The sequence below is a fragment of the Eulemur rufifrons genome, chromosome 15 (assembly GCF_041146395.1).
Source record: "Eulemur rufifrons isolate Redbay chromosome 15, OSU_ERuf_1, whole genome shotgun sequence".
Taxonomy (NCBI): domain Eukaryota; kingdom Metazoa; phylum Chordata; class Mammalia; order Primates; family Lemuridae; genus Eulemur; species Eulemur rufifrons.
In genome coordinates this window covers 62113294-62133438 of record NC_090997.1, presented here as the reverse complement: position 1 = coordinate 62133438, position 20145 = coordinate 62113294, and the positions used below count along the sequence as shown (strand labels likewise).

The 20145-nt window shown below is 36.5% G+C and overlaps 1 protein-coding gene across 2 annotated transcripts in view; it reads right to left on the bottom strand.

The window, feature by feature from the left end:
- The window catches only part of AFG1L (AFG1 like ATPase), a 166922-nt gene that overhangs the window by 15510 nt on the left and 131267 nt on the right, over window positions 1-20145 (bottom strand). The window lies entirely within an intron of this gene.

Genomic DNA, 20145 nt, shown 5'->3' with positions numbered 1-20145 from the left:
GATACGAAAAAGGAATTAGGTGAGATAAGGACTGACTACAATAAAACTAAAATTGTAAAAGCATTCTAACAGAGAAATGGATATAGAATTCGAATAGATAATTCACAGAACAAGAAATATAAAATGTATGAAGAGCAAATAAACAAATGAAAAATGTAGTCAAGGTTAGTAGTAACCAAAGAAATACAAAATGAGAATGTTATATCATTTTCAAATAGCAATTTTGCAAAGAAAATATAAATTGTGCTATTCAGTGCTGGCATGCACATAATGAGGCATCCATTGCTGCTAGAAGAGTAAATTAGTTCAGTTGATCCAGAAAACAATTTGTTGGGTTGTATTAAGAGCCCTAAAAAAGTCATAAACTTGACCCAGTCATTCCACTTCTAGTAATCAATCCAGAGGAAGTGATCAGAAATTCAACCAAAAGCTATACTTAAGGATATTTATAACTATGTAACCAAAAAGCAACTTTAATATCTAACAACAGAAGAATTGTTCAATAAATTGTTCAATTATTGATATAATAAAATAATGTTATCAACAAAAAATGGTGCTCATGAAAAATATTTACATATGATAAACTAAGTGAAAAATGCGTATTGCAAATTTATAATTGTATTAAGATATCTGTTTTGCTCAAAAATATATGTAGAAAAAAGGCATAAGTGAATATATTTAAAATGTTAATTGCTATCTCTAAATGGTCTGAGACTTAGAGGTATGTTTAATGACCTTTATTTTTTAGATTTTTCTGTATCTTCCAAAGGAGAGAGAAGCAAAACATATGACAAAAAAGAGTAAAAACAGAATAATGATGTAGAGAAACAATGTTGAAGATCTTTACTAATTCTAAATAAAGCGTAATCTTTATGTGTTTTTATTTTTCAGCTATTTAATTCTCTGCATCTTCTCTAATACTATAATGCAGCAGGAATGTGTAAAACATTCAACACAATGACTATACTGAAGAGCTTGAGGAGCTACAAATCTACTTAAACTTGCTGTTGCCACCCTCATTTACTTCACTGTGCAATACAGGGCGTCCCAGAAGGGTCAGTACTCTCTTACTCACCTCAGTGTCCCTAGCACCTAGCCCAGACCAGGGAACAGAGTCTTGCATGATACCTCATTAGTAAATAAATGAATACACTATCACCAAGTCTTCTTTGAAATCAATTATAACTACTGAATGCTTAACATATTTATTAATTGAGGTATTCTTCTAAATCCTACAAGAATTTTGCAAAACACAAAGAAAACATAGTTCTCTACTCTTGACCACACTAACAAACAAAAATTACCTGCACATTATATCCATGGCAGTTGCAAATATTTATACTTTTGTTTTGCATTAGTTGATCCTCATATGTAAGTAAACCATAGCATAAAACACTTTTCAAAACCATAATTAGTATTGTGAATTCATGCATTGTGCCCTATGAATAATTAAAGCATATGATTACTTTTGAGTACTAAATGGCACTTCAGTTAGTAGCATCCTTGAGTATGTTATTCTAGCTCAAAATTCAAGTAGCATTATCTAATGCAGATTCTCTTATGACAGATAATGATGACATTCTCCATCTTTCTACCTGAGCAATTAAAAAGTTTAATAGTCTTTGATGTGGCTGGTTATATGAATAATTTTCTTAACAGGAACAATTAAAATCCACTTATTCGATGGTTTGTGCATTCTCGACTATTGTTTCAAACTCTTTGTTTCTGTGGAAACCTGATGAAAACTTAAAGAACTTTAAATCTATAATGAGTTTGCAAAGAGCATTTGTTTTCCTTAATTACCAGGAGTATACAGCTGGATTATATGTAGCACAGTTTCTCTCACGAACTTTTAGTAATGAAGAGCTTGCTTGCTGTCTTTTTTCTCTTGTATGAGAAATGGCCCAGTTGTCTTCTTTGGCGTTGGCCCTGGTGCCAGGGGGATTGCATCAATGCCACACCAATGTGAAATGCACGAGCTTTGCCACTAGACTGCCTTCTGCCCTGCCACGAGCAGTGGATCCACTTCAGCATATAAGAATGAGCTGTCAGTTTGAGTTCTTTTTTCTCTGCCTGGCTAATGCTGTTCTGCCATTATTTCAGCTTAAGTAGGATGATTATAATTTCAAGCTCTAGCTACATTATACTGTTCTAAGGGCTGCTCTTTATCTGTATAGACTCTTTATAAATTCCTTGCAGAAGTACCCTGATAACTCCTTATTAAACAAGTATGTGTGGCATTTTATACACAGAATCACAATACCTCATATCTTAAAGAGAAGTACCTTTTAATAGAAAACAATGCTTGAATGGAATTAGGATGAATGTGTCCTTTTCCAAACTTACTAAAAATACCATATGAATTGGTAGTAAAACATTTTATATGTGCCAAATTCCAAATTAATAAATATAATAATTAGAAAAACAGAACACTGACATGGGTGTATTTGCAGAGCAAATAACTTCCCAAGATTCATATGGCACCTTGATATGAGAAATCTCATTAATATGAAGTTCACAGCACCCAGCTGGGAAATATTTCACCATTCCAGAAAATACCACCAACTCTTACACACTCTACTTCAAAAGGTGTTCTTTGGCATGCTGAGGAAAAGTTTCACTACTTGACTTACATCGTCCCAGTGGCAGGAAGCTAGCTCTACCTAAATCTGCCAGATCTTTGCTAAACTCTCTATGCCCTTTTAATGGGTAATATAGTAATTCTTTTGTGGGCAGTGTGGGTGTCATAATACAGTTAAACTGAAAACTTTGCCTGAATAAAGTACCTAGGCAGGACTTTCTAACTCTAGAAGTAATTGGGGGGTCTTTCTGAGTGGTGGGCTCCGAGTTACACTAACTCATTCACTGTTTTTAATTTTGCTGGTGTGGGATATGGCCAAACACAGTTCATCCCGTTTCCAAAAGGAGCAACTCTCAACTTCCCGTAAATTTTAGATATCTATCAAACAATTGGATATTCCATCCTATTCAGATGCCAACTAATTGTTTAACAAGTTATAGTCTGGTTTATTCAATCCCAGGTGGTTAGTATAACCCATTCCACTAATTTTTACCATCTCATTTTATCATCTCATTTCCATTTTTATGTATTTCCTTGGAGTTGTATTGATGCTTACATTTAGTGATGCTCATTAATAATGATGATGCTAATGATTTCCTACTTCTCCATATTCTTCTGATATTGTGTGTGAGAGACAGTCAGAAGGCAGCCTAGAGTCTACAAAAAACAGGGCCGTTTCTTTGGTTTGTAAGGCTTGGTGGGGGAAATGGGCCTTCACAGACATTGGCTCCTCACATCCTGGAAGCTACCTTCACAAGATTATTTAGCCTGGCTAGACTGTCCTACTAGTTCTTGCAGTATCTACAGTTTCTGAATTAAGGTAATAAGAAGTTTAAACTTTAGATTTGATTATAAAGCCATGGGAACACTTTGGATTACTAGATTTTGTTTCTCATGGCTCCTTTGCTAAAATGGCTCCTTAGCTTCAAGCCAATCCTAAGCAAACCAGGTTCTAGAAAAATGGGAACACCACAAGTGAGTTCAATAGTGCATTACACTGAGTATTTAGCCTCATTAAAGAACTCATATTCTTGGCTGGGTGCAGTGGCTCATGCTTGTAATCCTAGCACTTTGGGAGGCCAAGGTGGGAGGATTACTTGAGGCCAGGAGTTCGAGACCAGCCTGGGCAACATAGGGAGACCTCATCTCTACAAAAAAAAAAAAAAAGAAAAAATTAGTCAGGCATGGTGGCAGGTGCTAGTAGTCCCAGGTACTCCAAGGGGGATCACTTGAGCCCAGGAGTTTGAGGTTGCAGCGAGCTATGATGATGTCACTGCACTCTAGCCTGGGCAACAGAGAAAGACTCTGTCTCAAAAAACAAACAACAAGGCTGGGCACGGTGGCTTATGCCAACAAAGCTGGATGTGATGGTTCATACCTGTAATTCTAGCATTCTGGGAAGTCAAGGTGGGAGGAACTCTTGAGCTCAGGAGCCTGAGACCAGCCTGAGCCCTGAGCAAGAGCAATGACCTGTCTCTACTAAAAATAGAAAAAATTTAGCCAGATGTGGTGGCGAACACCTGTAGTCCAAACTACTTGGGAGGCTGAGGCAGGAGGATTGCTTGAGCCCAGGAGTTTGAGGTTGCTGTGAGATAGGCTGACACCGTGGCACTCTAGCCCAGGCGACAGAGCAAGACTCTGTCTAAAAACAAACAAACAAACAATAGCCCATATCCTCCATATTCAGGAACACACATAACAAAAGAACTCACATCCTCCATATTCAGGAACACAGACAACATTTTTCAAAAATATACCACATAGACCAGGCGTGGTGGCTCACGCCTGTAATCCTAGCACTCTGGGAGGCTGAGGTGGGTGGATTGCTTGAGCTCAGGAGTTTGAGACCAGCCTGAGCAAGAGCGAGACCCTGTCTCCACTATAAATAGAAAGATATTAGCCAAACAACAAAAAATAGAAAAAATTAGCCGGGCATGGTGGCACATGCCTGTAGTCCCAGCTACCTGGGAGGCTGAGGCAGGAGGATCGCTTGAGCCCAGGAGTCTGAGGTTGCTGTGAGCTAGGCTGACGCCACGGTACCCTAGCCAGAGCAACAGAGTGAGACTCTGTCTCAAAAAAAAAATTTTATATATATATATATATATATGCCATATAAAAATGTATGTGTGTATAATTAATTATTCATTGGTTGGTTTAATATTTCTTTAAGGAGTTTTTGGTTGGAAGGCATGTAGTTTAATATGATTCTCTAGTGTTAAACATGTACAATTCACCCTTTAAAATCATAAAGAATGAAAAAAATTATTATAGCTGCGCAAACAGCTTATTTCTTTGAAATTACTAATCTGGATATTAGCAATCTAGCAGATACTAGGGAAAATATCAGCAAGGGCAAGAAAAATAGTCCACTGCTATTGCTATTGCTAGAATTATTTCACAAACTCATTTTTTTAAATAATGCTATAATAACCCTTCTAATTTACCATTGCAAAAGTTATTGCCTTTTTTTTTTAATTTCAAAATATTCAAGAGGGATAAATGTTTTTTGTTACATGGGCACCTTGTATAATGCTTAAGTCAGGGCTTTTGGTGTGTCTGTCACCAGAATAGTATTCATTGTACTCCATGGAAAAGGTATTTTCTTAGCTCATTCAAAACAATGGAAATTTAAACATTATTATTAATGCCTCAAACACAGTTCTATGCCATCTGATTGTACAGACTACAGAAGGTACTAAGTGTACGATATGTGGCCAAGGCTGAAATATGTTTTCACCTTTTTTGTGTTGTATTTTTGAATATAGTGATTTTAATAAGAAATGTATACAATAATGATGAAGTAATTAGTAACAGCATTATTCTACCAAAATCACTGAAATCAGTACCTGCAGATTAACACTTGATCATTCATATAATAGAGCCATTCTGAGGATCCCCTCAGTAGAGGGCAGTATTTGCTACATCTCTGTGGGAGGAAAGACAGTAGTAAATTTGTCTGGCTTTGATATCTATCCAGAAGAAATCTGAAAGATTACCCACATGGTGTAAGATCAGGTTCTAGACCCTCCGACACTGGTCTTGCATGTGCAGGTGAAATGAAAGGTGAACCAGTGGTAACTGTTTCCTTTGGAAATCAGAGCTAAGTAGCACAAAAAGTGACATTCAGGATTCTAAAATGAAAAGAGAAAGGGCTTTAAAATGACCAAGAACTTTTTTTAAATCTGAGAATTATAACTTCTGAACATGTTAAAGTCTTGTAAATGCAGAGGTTTTGTTTTGGTTTTTGCTGTTGTTGTTTTTGTTTGTTTTGCTCTCCTTGTGAGAGTCCATTGGAAAGAAAACAGAATCCTCTTAGGCTTGAATATTTGAAAAACCTAATCAGAGTTGGAAAAGAAGTGGGGATCAAAGAGTTATTATTCTTTCTCCCACTCTTCTGCTTTCCAAATCATGGAAATACTCAGTAAAAAATGCAAATTCATATTCTAAAGATATTAAAAAGTGAATCAGAGCAAGGCTGAATGCCTCTCTGTGCTACTGGATACACAAAGGACCAAACCCTTCAAACTACGAATAAAGACCAATAGAATTATTCACTTCATCTTCTTGCTGAAAAGACAACCTTGAATTATCTGCTGCCCAAATTTTATTAAAAGTAAAACATTCATGAATCTATCCAATCTCTAAACATTTAAAACTACTTTTCTGGATCAAGCCAAATAATAAAGAGAAAAGCTTGGCTGTAAAGCACTTTTTGAACCTTACATCACTAGTTTGAACTTTACTTTGTCATTATGCCCCCAGCTTGGATATAAGAATCTGTACAATACAAACTTGTGTTGGCAGCAGGAGGCTAAGAGTTGATTTAAGTGTTTGCTTTTAAGAACTATGTAGAATTTTATGACGTGGATTTGTGTATACTAACTTTTTATGTGTTCCAGCTTAACTATTTGTTATTTCTTCTTTTGCCCTAATTTTTAAAATTCTATTTGTGTATGTATAGGTACACACATATAAAATACTTTTGGAATTAGATAAACATACATACATGCTAAAATTATTCTTTTTCTATTTCCCTTTAAAGCTTATTTAGTTATTTAGTTTGCTTTTAGTTAAATAGCAGGCAAAAGAGAATCAAGGAAATAAGACATCAATAAGGATTTTGGATATTAAGCAGCAGTGCCTCTACTAATTTTGTTAGTTAACAAGGATGTATTAAGCATCCATCAGTTGCATAGTACTAAATGCACAGAGAGATATTCTTAGAGAAGGTAAAATTTCAACAGAGAGGGAAATAGTCCAGTGTAGTGCAGTAGAAATCTATTTTATGAACATGGAATTGAATGGAATTTAGTACAAAGGAAGAAGCAGCCTAAGAAAAACAAAGCATCATTGGCTTTTTTTTTTATAGAGATGGGGTCTCACTCTGTCACCCAGTCTGGAGTGCAGTGGCACAATCATAGCTCACTGCAGCCTTGAACTCCTGGGCACAAGGGGATCCTCCTGTCTCAGCCTCCAGAGTAGCTGAGACTACACATGTATGCCACCACGCCCAGCTGTCATTGGTCTTGGGAAAGCAGTGAAGTGGGGGGGGGGGGGATAAGAAATGTATTGCAAAGGCTGCAGCGGTTTGGAATGATGTGAATTCACAATTTGGATTTATATTAGGACATGACAGAGTGATGACACAGAAAGTTAAGGAAACAAATTGACAATACCGAAAGACATGTCAGATGATTTTTTGTCTCCATGTAAATGTGTATAATAATTTACAATTTACAGAGTTTTTCCACATATGCTTTGGCTGAAAAGCAGTAAGATTAGGCTACTAATAACCTTAAAAGCAGCAGCTTGTCATATTAAGACCTTCTACAAAGTAACATCCAAATTCCAAGATGTTACCAATCTAGTACATTACTTCTTTTTTTTTTAATTCTTCAATAAAATGGAGGGAAATTGTTCTTGTTTCTACTGTGCCTTTAATTCAACTACACTAGTACCTTGGCTCTGTTTCCTTCCACTGACTCTTGAGATATTTAATAACACATTTTTCAACCCCAGCCATCCCTTCATCTCTTCCTTTTTTCTGTATCAGTTCAGATGATTTCATTGACTCCTTTAGGTTCCAGACTAACACATATCTATAAATGACTTTCAGATTTTTATCTTCAGTTTTAAATTTCCAATTATTTATAAGACCCCCTCCTCCTACCTCCAGTACTTCTGTTAAGGGTCCTGCCATTCCTCTGGTCATCCAAACAGAAAACCTCAGAGCCCCAGGAGGCTTGTCCTCAGCCTGACCCCTTCCATATCCAATACTATAGATTTGTCCTGTATTCATCTTGTTCTGTACCATCTATTATATATACCGATTTATGCTCCTGATCAAGGGGCAATTAGGAGCTGAAATCCAGCCCAGGCTCTGTTTGCCAGGCCATGCACCCTGATGAGGGGCAGCATCCCCCAAAGGAAGGGGCACCTTTTTTCCACAGAAAGGCATGATTTGCTCAGTTAGTTCTTGCCCATCTTCAGGGGTAGCTTTATCTAATGCACACAAAGGCTCCATACATGGTATCAGCAGTGCCAATCTTGTACTTCTTTGCCAGATTATCCAGTACAGACCTGTTAAAAGCTAATGACTGCCCTGTTTTAATTTTTTTTTTTTTTTTTTTGAGACAGAGTCTCACTCTGTTGCCCGGGCTAGAGTGAGTGCCGTGGCATCAGCCTAGCTCACAGCAACCTCAAACTCCTGGGCTTAAGCGATCCTACTGCCTCAGCCTCCCAAGTAGCTGGGACTACAGGCATGTGCCACCATGACCGGCTAATTTTTTCTATATATATTTTTAGTTGGCCAGATAATTTCTTTCTATTTTTAGTAGAGACGGGGTCTCGCTCTTGCTCAGGCTGGTCTAGAATTCCTAACCTCGAGCTATCCACCTGCCTCTGCCTCCCAGAGTGCTAGGATTACAGGTGTGAGCCACTGCGCCCGGCCATGATTTATTATTTCTACCTGATGAAAGTTCTAATCCAAACTCTACAACTTAAGCCCTTTTATATTGACTTCAACTCATCTATCTTGCCTGAGTGCATACTACTCTCCTATATATAACCTAAGTTCCAACTATGACTCTTAAATTCTCTGAATGGAGAATCCTGGATTGTCAGATTTTTTTCTTCTTTTAGCACTTGAAAGATGTTCTTGCACTGTTTTCAGATCTCCACAGCTTCTGAAGAGCAGTTCTTAATCATATTGTTGTTTCCCTTGGCTGCTATATTTTCTTTATCTCTGGTTTTCAGCAGTTTGACTATGATGTGTCTAGGAGTGACTTTGTCTCTGACAGGGGGTTACTGAGCTTCTGGAATCTAAACATTTATATCTTTTACTAACTTTGGAAAAATTTCAGCCATTTTTCTTCAAAATATTTTCTTCAAAAATATTTTTCTGCCCCATTCTTTCCTTCTGGGAGATCCTTCCCTTCTAGGATTCCAGTGAGGTGTTAAACCTTTTGATATAGTTTCTTATGTCATGAGGCTTTGTTCATTTTATTTTCTAATCTTGTTCTCTCTGTTTTTCAGATTGTATAATATCTATTGATCTATCTTCAAGTTCACTTCAACTCTCCTGTAATGTGAAATCTAGTATTAAGCATATACAATGAATTTTTAAATTTTAAGTCTAGAATTTTTAATTTTAGAATTTCCACTTGGTTCTTTTTTACAGTTTCAATTTCTCTACGATTTCCTATTTGTCCATTGATTCATAGTATATTTTCCTTTACATCCTGGAGTATAGACACAAAAACTACTTTAAAATCCTTGTTTCTAATTCCAACATCTGTGTCATCTCAGAGTCAGTTTCTGTTGATTATCTTTTCTCTTGAAAAGGGTCATATTTTCTTATGTCTGCATACATCTGGTAATTTTGGATTGTATTATGGACACTGCATATGCTATGTTGCTGAGACTTGGGATTCTAAGTATATTGATTTTTTTTGTGTTTGCTATGTTAGCAGATTAACTTGGCTTATCTCAAACTCTAAACTCTGTCTCCTCTGTGATGGATAGCAACTAAAATTTCTGTTTAGTTTTTTTAGCCTTAGCTGTGCATATATATTTCACAGGTCAGCCCAAGATTTGGGAAGAGTTTATACAAAGAATTTCAGGCTATTTCTCCATGGTTCTATGCTTTCCCATATTTCTCTTTATACTTTCCGGCTGCTATGGTCACTTACTTTCTCTCTTCTGGTTCCTCAAGCCAGGAACACTGCAGGTTTCTACTGAGTTTTAGACATCATATGAGGCCAACTGTGATCCGCCCTCAGGAGAAAAACTTTAAAAATGAGAAATTCAGCAGTATTAATCCTTTCTTCTAAATGTTGACTACACTCTACTTTCTCCCTACTTTTGATCAGCAGTGCCTTCTAGATAGTTATTTTCAGACTTTTTCCAGAGTTTACAGATGTGATCAATAGGTGGGTTGGTCAAATAGGTCATTAATGGAAGTAGAACCTTCCTGAGTCTGCAGCTCTCTGAATATATGCTGTAATTTCCAATTCTGTACTTTCCATAGAAACATACAGCTTCAGATGAGGAAGAGATCATAAAGGTTGCCCTCATGATCCCCTTTGCTTAGGAAGAACCAAACAGCTACCACCTCACGCTCCCTCCACCCTCTGCACCAACAGAATCTTCAACTTTCCAGTTGTCAGAGCCCAGTTCCTCCTTGATCATCCAAAGCATTCCAGTCATACTGATCCTGTAGTACTAGGTATAATCTGCCTCATGTTCTAGAGATCTATGTACTGATCTCATTTTCTCTTCTAAATTAAGACTGTATAAAAGTGAAGACTGACTCTTATTCATCTTGGTATCCCCTATAGCAGCAGTCCAACCTTTTTGGCACCAAGGACTGGTTTTGTGGAAGACGCTTTTTCCATGGACTTGGGGTGGAGGGTGCAGTGGAACTCTGTGGCCCGGTTCCTACCAGGCCAGGAACCAAACATTACCTTAGGTACCATGTTCCTGTTTAAAACCTAAAATGTCTCTCTGTGGATTATGCCAAGAACACTGTATTTCTCTGCCTGGTTTTTACGGTGGATCTGTCTGAGATTTTCATTTTTATTTCCCTTTTCTCTCCAACATGTACTTTGCACGCATTAGGCATGTATCTCCTGCCCACCCCCACCCCCCAAAACATGTGCTGCTTGGCTTCAGATTATGGTTGAAATATCTTTACTCTGCTCATCTAAATGCTACTTGCTTTTCAAGGTCAAGCTCAATTTCCTCTTTAAATCTCATGTCTCCTTGGAGCCTTCCCAACTCTTAGCATCCTTACTTTTAACTCCTGATACACTCATAATATGTACTTAACTAGTGAGCACAACTCTTAAAGTAGACTATTAAAGCTAAAAGGAATGACAGAAATGAGCTGATCACATCATGCATTTCATAGGTGAGGAACTTGGACCCAGAGTGGTTAAATGATCTGCCAAAGGCAACTCAGCTAAATCGTACTTTTTTTTTTTTAAAGAGATAGGGTCTTGCTATGTTGCCCAGGCTGGAGTGCAGTGGTTATTCTCAAGTGTGATCACAGCACACTACATCCTCAAACTCCTGGTCTTAAGTGATCCTCCTGCCTCAGCCTTTCAAGTAGCTGGGACTACAGACGTGCACCACTGCACCCAGCTTCAGTATCTGAGTAAGGGCTGGAATCGTTATCTCCTCACTCAGTTGGGCCTCTTTCCACTCTGCTACACTGTTTGGTATTTAGTTAATGTTATTTCCTTTACTAAATAGTAAACTCTTTGAAAGAAAGTTCCTATACTTCTTTTATATTCCTCATAACATAGGCATATAGATATGAAAGTACTTAAGAAATAGTTGCTAACCACTGAATCAATGTAGTATCTTGGGGAGTGGAATTTTATATCACATAAATTTCTTGATTAACAATAAAAGAGGTAAGCAATATTTGACCCTAAAATATGTGGAAATCTTATAATTCCTGTGATATCATAGCTCATAGTTTTCTTCTCAAAATCTTTTGCCTGAATCAGTAACATCTTCACCAAGCTATTTTAGGAAATAAAAATAGTATATTCTAACAATTTCCAAACTTTTTCTATAAAATATACCTCAAAGTAATAAAATAGGACATAAGTTACTGAATACTCTAATTGGCAATGTACTAAGTAATTACTTTGAGTCAACCGATCTAATCTAAGGAGAAGATACTATGGACTATATCAAATTATACTCTGTGGTAGAAAGCAAATACTCAAGAATTACTTGATTGAAAAAATTTTCTTTTTAAGAACAACCAAACCAGTTGGTAGGTGAGCAATAAAAAAAGCCATCGGTGTTAAAGCTATTTTAAAAAAATCTAATAAATACTTTTAAAGTGTTTTATAGTCATGTTAATTGTTTAAACCTAGATTTTTCTTGTCTCAGCACTTTACCTATCATTTTGTCATACAGATCTTCTGCTTAGAGAACTATTCTTTTTTTTTTTACTTGTGCAAATTCATGGGATACATGTAGAGCACCATTCTTAATCATTATTTAGGGCTCTGACACATTAAGGCAAATGAGATAATTTACTTTAAAATTAAAACAAATTCTATTTTTTAAAAATATCACTTTAAAAAATAACTTTTAAATTTTTAATTCATTCTTAATCAATGTCTGAGCAAGTAAATGACATATTCTTCTCAAAGACTGATGTAAATATTAAATATTAGCTTCTCATACTTTCCTAAACTAGACATGAGCTTGAAAAGAATATGAGGTCTTGTGTCTACTACTAGATCTGACCTAAGCCAGAGAACATATTGAAAGTATACAGTTTTTGGCACACTTACTCTTCCCTTGAGACCCTCTGGGTATCCCTGGGTACCTTCTCCCCATCATAGGGCCTGCACATGTTTTTAAACACTTTCAGTTAACAACATGACATAAATATATTCACAGAAAATGAAGGCACCTTTTCTCCCTCAGAGAAGCCTCCGGCAGCTGGGCCTGAGAAGTCCATGGCTTGCACAGTATAAAGTTTGCAACCATAAGCAGCACCATCTAAGAAGCTGCTCTTGCCCAGTTTGGGAACAGAAGCTGGACGAAACTGTCCACGCTCACTATTTGTCTTATAACAGAAAACTTGCCATGTGAAGGAAGTAGGAAGTTGTCCTCTCGACTCGGTTTTGCTTTATTCCCTCTGATCCCTCTCTACCCCCTTTCACCATGGGAATGATCACAACTATTGTAAGCAGCTGCAGTTTTCAAATTTCTAATCCAGCCCCTCTTTTATGGGCATTTCTTTTTTCCTTTAAAATAGTAAAACACAAAAAATATGTCGACAACTCTTAACCCAATTTCCTTGGAAGATACAAATCAACCAACAATTAGTAAAAATGCGTCCTTCAGTCCAACCTCCAATCTTACAGAGAATTCTATTTTTCTTTTATGTACAACATTTCAGAGCACAATAAACTCAGGTGAGAAGTTACCTGTATACTTCTTACCTTTTTAAATCAAATTATGGTAGAGGTCAGTTATGGGATTTTATACCAAAACGCTTCTTTATGATTCTCAGGACCCATATGAAATAGGTTATATATGGCAAATTTTACACCTACCTGAATATGTCCTATATTCCTTCTCACACATTTAACTGCAGCTTCCAATTTGGCACTGCAAGGCACGTGGAGGACCAAGGTCTCGTGGGATTCAATATTGGCTGAATGATTAGATGACCCTCAGGGTGCCTTCTAACATCAAGACTGTGCATGGCCCTTTAGCTTAAGGATTGACTAGGAATGTGGGCAGGAGACAATAGACAAAAGACTTAGGGCTCATTTGTGACACTAGATTCATATTCCTCCCTACAAAAATCTGATCCATTCTCGATTAAGCTCTTTGCGATCTCATTTCTGCCCTATCTGTCACCTGTGCTTGGGTTAGGCTGGCCGGCTGCCCTGTTTGGACATGGTATTGCCAGAGATAAGCAAATGTGGGAAATGAGCACATATATGTTAGCAATGCTACAAAAATGGTATTGCTGCTGGGAAGGTAGAAGGCCAAGGAGATTCCTGGGCTGCCTCAGCTCTGGTGATTAATGCCCTGATTCCCTGATGCTAATCACCACTGTTGGCATCCAAATACCATCAGCCTTGACTCTTGGCCAAATAGTAGAGATAAAAGCTATTCATCCTTTAGTATTTACTGAAAGTGTACCAAGCATAGGACATGAACCAGAAGTAGTTTCCAACCAGTAGTTTCATTTGGAATAAAACCAAATAAAGCATTAAAAAAAAAAAAAAGAAAGAGAAGGAAAGTGTCACTTAACAACTCTCCAAGAGATACTATGTAATGCAGTTATAAGTCTAATTAATGATATATAAATATGACATAATCAAGATTAATAGACAGACGGAGGCCAATATACATGTCTGATAGACCTCCATTTCTTGAGTACTAAAAAACAAAGAAGAAAGCTAACAAATAAGAAGTTGGTGGTGAATAATATGTACACCCATGCATATGCATCAACTGATATATTTTTCTGCCCAGACTTTTTGCAAACACACCTGGCCACCTGTCATTATTTTTAAAACACAAATAACAAACTGCTCTTGCAAACAGTTACTTGTGAGCACAGTTATCAGTTGAGGAAACAATTTTCTGCAGGTGTAAAAATTATATTTCTCAATAAGGAAAATTCAGATATAGTCAGTTTACTCATTAAGCCTTTAGAATTCAGCTTTGGCTTACTTTCTTTGAAGAGGATTCTTTCATTTCAGTCCATGAAAGTTTAACTCTCAAGCAAGTAGTTCTCAAACTTTTTGGTTTCAGGACCCCTTTACACTCTTAAAAATTTTTGAAGAACCCAAGACGTTTTTGCTTATGTGGGTTATTTCTCCTAATGTTTACTGTATCAGAAATTAAAACTGAGAAAAATTTAAAATGTATTAATTAAATTTAATAATCACATTTTCTTTATATTTATTTAAATGAATTTAATTCATTTAAAGTAACAATGGTAAAGCCATGACATTAAACCTATCAAATTAATATAAACAATATTTTTATGAAAAATAATTATATTTTCCAAAGTGAAAATAATTTAGCAAGAGGGTGGCATTGTTTTACATTTTTGGAAATCTCTTTAATGTCTGGCTTAATAGTAAATAGCTGGATTCTCGTATCTGCTTCTATATTCAGTCTATTACAATTAAGTTGTTTTGGTTGAACTATATAAGAATATCTGGCCTTACAGTTATATAGTTGGAAAAAGAAAAGTATTAATATTTTAATAGCCTGATTAGATAATATTGTGGATATTCTTCTTTGATGCTACATGAAAACTCAACAAGAAGTTACTCCAAAGAGTACACTATGCAAGGGAGGAAAAGAGTAACTTTAGGGTGGAAAAACGTGACAAACACCATCTCAGACAAGTGTGATGAAGGTTAACATCAATGGTGACGAGCCATGTTGACATTACGGACCCTTGGTACGATGTGATGAAAATGCTGCTTGACCTCTGTGGCCTGCTCCCAAAAGCCTGTAATTTCAGTCTAATCATGAGAAAAACATCAGGCAAATCCTAACTGAGAGACAGTTTATGAAATACCTGACTAGGACTCCTCAAGACTATCAAGGCCATGAAAAACAAGAAAAGTCTGAGAAACTGTCACAGCCAAGAGGAGCCTAAGGAGGCGTGATAACTGAAGGTAATGGATCCTAGATGGGGTTCTAGGGCATAAAAAAGGAATTACACCAAAATGAAGGAAATCTGAATAAAGTGTGGACTTTAGTTAATAGTAGTGCATCAATATGGGTTCATTAATTATAACAAATGTACCCTCCTAAATGTAAGACATTAATAGTAGGGGAAACTAAGTTAGGGAGTATATGGAAACTCTCTGTACCATCTTCTCAATTTTTCTAAACCCAAAACTGTTCTTAAAAATAGAGCCTATTAAAACAATTTTTTTAACTTGACAAGAGGTAGTTTTTAAAAAGTTAGTCGCAATGTAGAATATGAAACGGTATCAGTATACTTTTTGAATTCTGTTATATTGAAATCCATTAGTCTCTCTTGCACTTTAAATGGATCTTTTGTCATGTATGATTTTGTAAGAGAATGCATTAGTTATTGGAAAATATTGATTCAATTAGTTATGGAAATGTTGACACATTTAATTATACAATAATTAAAACATTGCATTTGTTAATATCACCATCAATCTCATTACAAAAAATATTTAAGCATTGGGAAGCTGTCAAGCTCATCATGGTGGAAACAAGTTTTCCAAAATTCTAATTTATACTTGTTTGCTCAAATTTTGTCATTGGCACCAAATATTGTCAGTTGTTTTTTTTGAAATGACAGTCTTACTTCGTTTATTTTCAAGAAAATGTCTGTCAAACATTGTGAGAAAATGTCTGCCAAATCTGAATAACTATAGTTTGTCTGTCACTCAGTTTTCCAAGTAAAAATGGTATTCATGAAAAAAGTGGCTAGTTCAGCTTGAAACTCAAACAACTGCACAAGTGCTTTTCCTCAGGACAACCATAATATTTGGTATATAGTATAAGTATTTTATTATGTGTATTTCCCATTTCATTGCAAAGAATATTAAAAAGACATGCTCTCAAAGTTTTTGAGATTCCACAAAATAATTTTTACTGCTTCTTCAAGGATATTCTTAGATGGAACCAGATTTTTTGTCTGTTTGTTTTTTACTGTGAGTGCGTAGTCAGTGAAGTATACAATACAGTTTGGTGCAACTTCATTGATTCATGCCAAGGTGCCAGCAGTTTCACCTATCATTGCTTTTGTACTATTACTGTAAATACAATCAGAGTGAAAGGCAAAAAGTATCCAAGTATTATTATAGAGAGTTTAGATGCCAGGACCCCTGAAATGGTCTCAGGGAACCCTAGAGGTCTATATACCACACTTTGAGAACCACTGACTTAAGTAACCGTATTTCTGACATCTCCATGACTCTCTGATTGAGCCAAGTAATAACCATATCAAGGTAAGCTCATGTCACGTCCAGAGACAAATCCTCATTTTTCTTTGCCCCTGCTCTGATATGGAGGGAATGGCAAGGAACTAAGACCAAACATATTATCCTTTGCCTTCCCACAGTTCTCTAAGGCAGCACATCCCAACCTTTTTCATATCATGACAGGGAAAGAAAACAATAATAATTTTACTAAGGAGTAAAGGGATGAGGCTGCCTAAGGCTTGAGACCCCTGGCATGGAGGTAAAGAACCTATACAGCCTTCAGGAGGATGGAGGGGTCAGTAGCTGTACCCATTCCCAGTGGATCTGCCAAGGCACATGAGTTGGACAGTTCTGCACTAAGGTTTCTAACACAGTGGGAGGCTCTCAGGACTGGAGGATGTCTGTTCCCCAGCCAGTTTCATGCTCCATAAGTGTCTCAAAGCTTAGCTCAGATGTGGGAATACACAAAGTATTTGACTGCTCTTCATGGTAACATCTGAATTATGTTAAAGATTTGAGGCAAAGGCCAGATGTGGTGGCTTACACCTGTAATCCTAGCACTCTGGGAGGATTGCTTGAGGCCAGGAGTTCGAGAACAGCCTGACCAAGAGTGAGACCCCACCTCTACAAAAAATAGAAAAATTAGCCAGGCATAGTGGTGTGTGCCTGTAATTCCAGCTACTCGGGAGGCTGAGGCAGGAGGATTGTTTGAGCCCAAGAATTAGAGATTGCAGTGAGCTATGATGATGCCAATGCATTCTAGCCCAGATGACAGAGCAAGATTCTGTCTCAAAAAGAAAAAGAAAAAAAAAGATTTGAGGCAGAACTTATCCAGAGCATTTTCAGATATACCACAGTGATTAAAAGCACAGAATCTGGCTCCCAAACTACCAAGGAGTTCAAGCCCTGGCTATGCCACTTACTAGCTGTGTGACCTCGGGAAAGTAACTTAACATCTCAGTGTCTCAATATCTGCACCTATAAAATGGGGACAGTAATACTGTAAGTATCAAATGAGTTAATATAAATTTCTTAGAATGATGCCTGCCATGTGGCTATATTAGTTATTATTATTATTATGCATGTGCTATAGGCTATTCTAATTGAGACTGCTTCTCTGAGCATGGCAGTGTTGAATTATAGATTTACAAAGAAAGAGAATCCCAGAGATACCAACGGGCTAGATGTTATCCTGCAGAATTCCAGAGCTAAGGATCTGTGCTTGGAACAGAGAGGGAAGACATGTGCAAAGAGCAGAACGCCTGGGCCTTTTTCATTTTACTTAAGGCATATGTCAAAGGCTTCCAGTCAAAACCTTCTTTTACCTTATCAAAACACTATAGTAGATTAGTTTCTAAATTATTTTTTTCCTTGAAAGGGGCCATGGTTCACAAATAATTATTACAGACTGTCAATCCATCCACCACTCCTTGTCAAAGGTTTTTTTTAGGATGGTGTTGGTCATGGTGGTTAAGTGGGTCCTGGGCTTCAAGAGCCTCCCAGAAAACTAGGATATGCGATCCAAGTTCGAGACATTCGAGACATACCAGATGCCTGCTTCTTTACCTTGAGTTGGATGTGTTTTTTCTTTACTGAAAAGCTTTTGGCAACTACTTAGCCTGGCTCATAAGATCGTTATAACCTAATTAAGAGTTTTAAGCTACATCTGAAGTTGAATGATTTCAATGGTTCTCTTCACGCAAGTATTCAATATCTGGATTGCCACAGTTATAAAGTTGCAAAGAAATGCAAAATCATCACAACAAGAAAATAGTCACAAATGAACCCACCACTTAAAAAGTTAGCCCTTCCTCAAATATCCCTTACAGCTTAATACCAGGACCTAACCCTACCTATCATGTCAATGTCTTTTGTCCATCATTCAGTGCTTGTACAATGTGATGAACATCCCACAGTTACAGTGTAGGAAAAGGGCAAATCTATTCACACAAAGGCACTAACGAGTGAGGATACGGCCAATTTGAAGAAGAAAAAATCAACAAGGATAATGACAACACAAAAACTTCAAAAGAAAATAACTGACATTTTCATGAATTTAAAAAGATTTTGAAAAAACTGACAAATTCTTAAATATTTTTGTAAAAATGATTTCCTATATGATTAAATAAGAAGTTTATAAAAAAAAGTTATGCCAAAAATAAAGAGAAATTTGTTCATTATTTATTCTAAGAGTTTAGCTTATGGTTGCTACTATAATCCATATTTTTGTCAAATAAGATAAAAATGACTTATTTTTATAAGTGTTATTTTCATTTTTCAATATAAAGTCCCAATTAACCTTCTTCCCCATCATCCTCATACAGTAAAAAGACTGAAGACATTGGTGCCAGATAAGTGGCCTTTTCCTGGTCACTTGCTCTGAAAATAATGAGCATGTAAAAGAATATAGATAAATACTCAGTATCTGCTGCAAGAGACCATCTTTGCCTTCCTCCCTCAAGATTCAACAGTCCTGTCTTCTCCCCTTGCCCCCTGGGTTCTTTTCCACAGAAGGTGGAGGAGCTTCATCTTTTGGATATATAATATTATTCTTCTCAAGTTTATTTCTCTGGCAAAATAAGTAAAACTTAAATGGATGCCTTAATAGAATTTTGTCTGGAGATATTAGATTATCCTAAACTCTAGTGGTTCTGAAGCACTAAATAATTACAAATTAGATTCAGCTCTCTGGCTTAAAAATTACAAATTGACCCTGGTTAGAAGTAATAAAGACACTAGCTTTTAAGAAAAGCATTCATAAAATGGCTGCGTGTATACATCAAGACTTTCTCTTTACTCTTACTGAAAACAACTCTTCTTTAGTTACTTAAAAAGTCAAGATAAACTGGAGACCAGCTGCAATGATTATTTATACATGTCAATTGAGGGAGGAATTATGTTTAAAGTTATGTCTGATTTGGATTTGTTTTCCTGAAGATTCACAATCAATAAATATATTGACTATCCATTGAGTACTGAGAATTTTAGAGCTTTTAAAAGACAGAATTCCTATCTATAATGAATCTGCAATCAAGGTCTTTCTCACTTACATGAATGTGTGTGTATACAGGTATATATTTTTTTCCTCTGTTGAATATATTATTTACAATACAGATATCACAGGTATAGAAATTTACTTTCTTTGACCCTGGCCCAAATAGGTTAGATATTACGGCATTAACAGATGGCCAATGAGTACAAAGAATGGAAACTCTTTTATGTCATGCTTCCTCGGATCATGGTAGCATTACTGCATCTTCCTTCTTCCCACATACTAACCTCACCTCAAAATTGTTCTAAAAATGTCTTTTGTTTGACTTTTACAAAACAGCCCTAAAACCGATTTTATTTTTGCTTCTAGCAACAGTTGACAGTTCTCTCTGAATTCCTAATTTTGCTTCAGAGCCCCTCTAAGTGCAAATTTTGTGCCAATATCTATAAAAAGCACATGGGAAATATAGATGAGTATTTCCCTTAATGAGACTTTTAAATCAGTTCTGACTCTGTGAATAGTATTTTAAAATCTGAAACAGGCAGAGAGGAAAACATGAAGTATTTTAACATGTGAAAAGGCCAATGAGTCTGGACGTG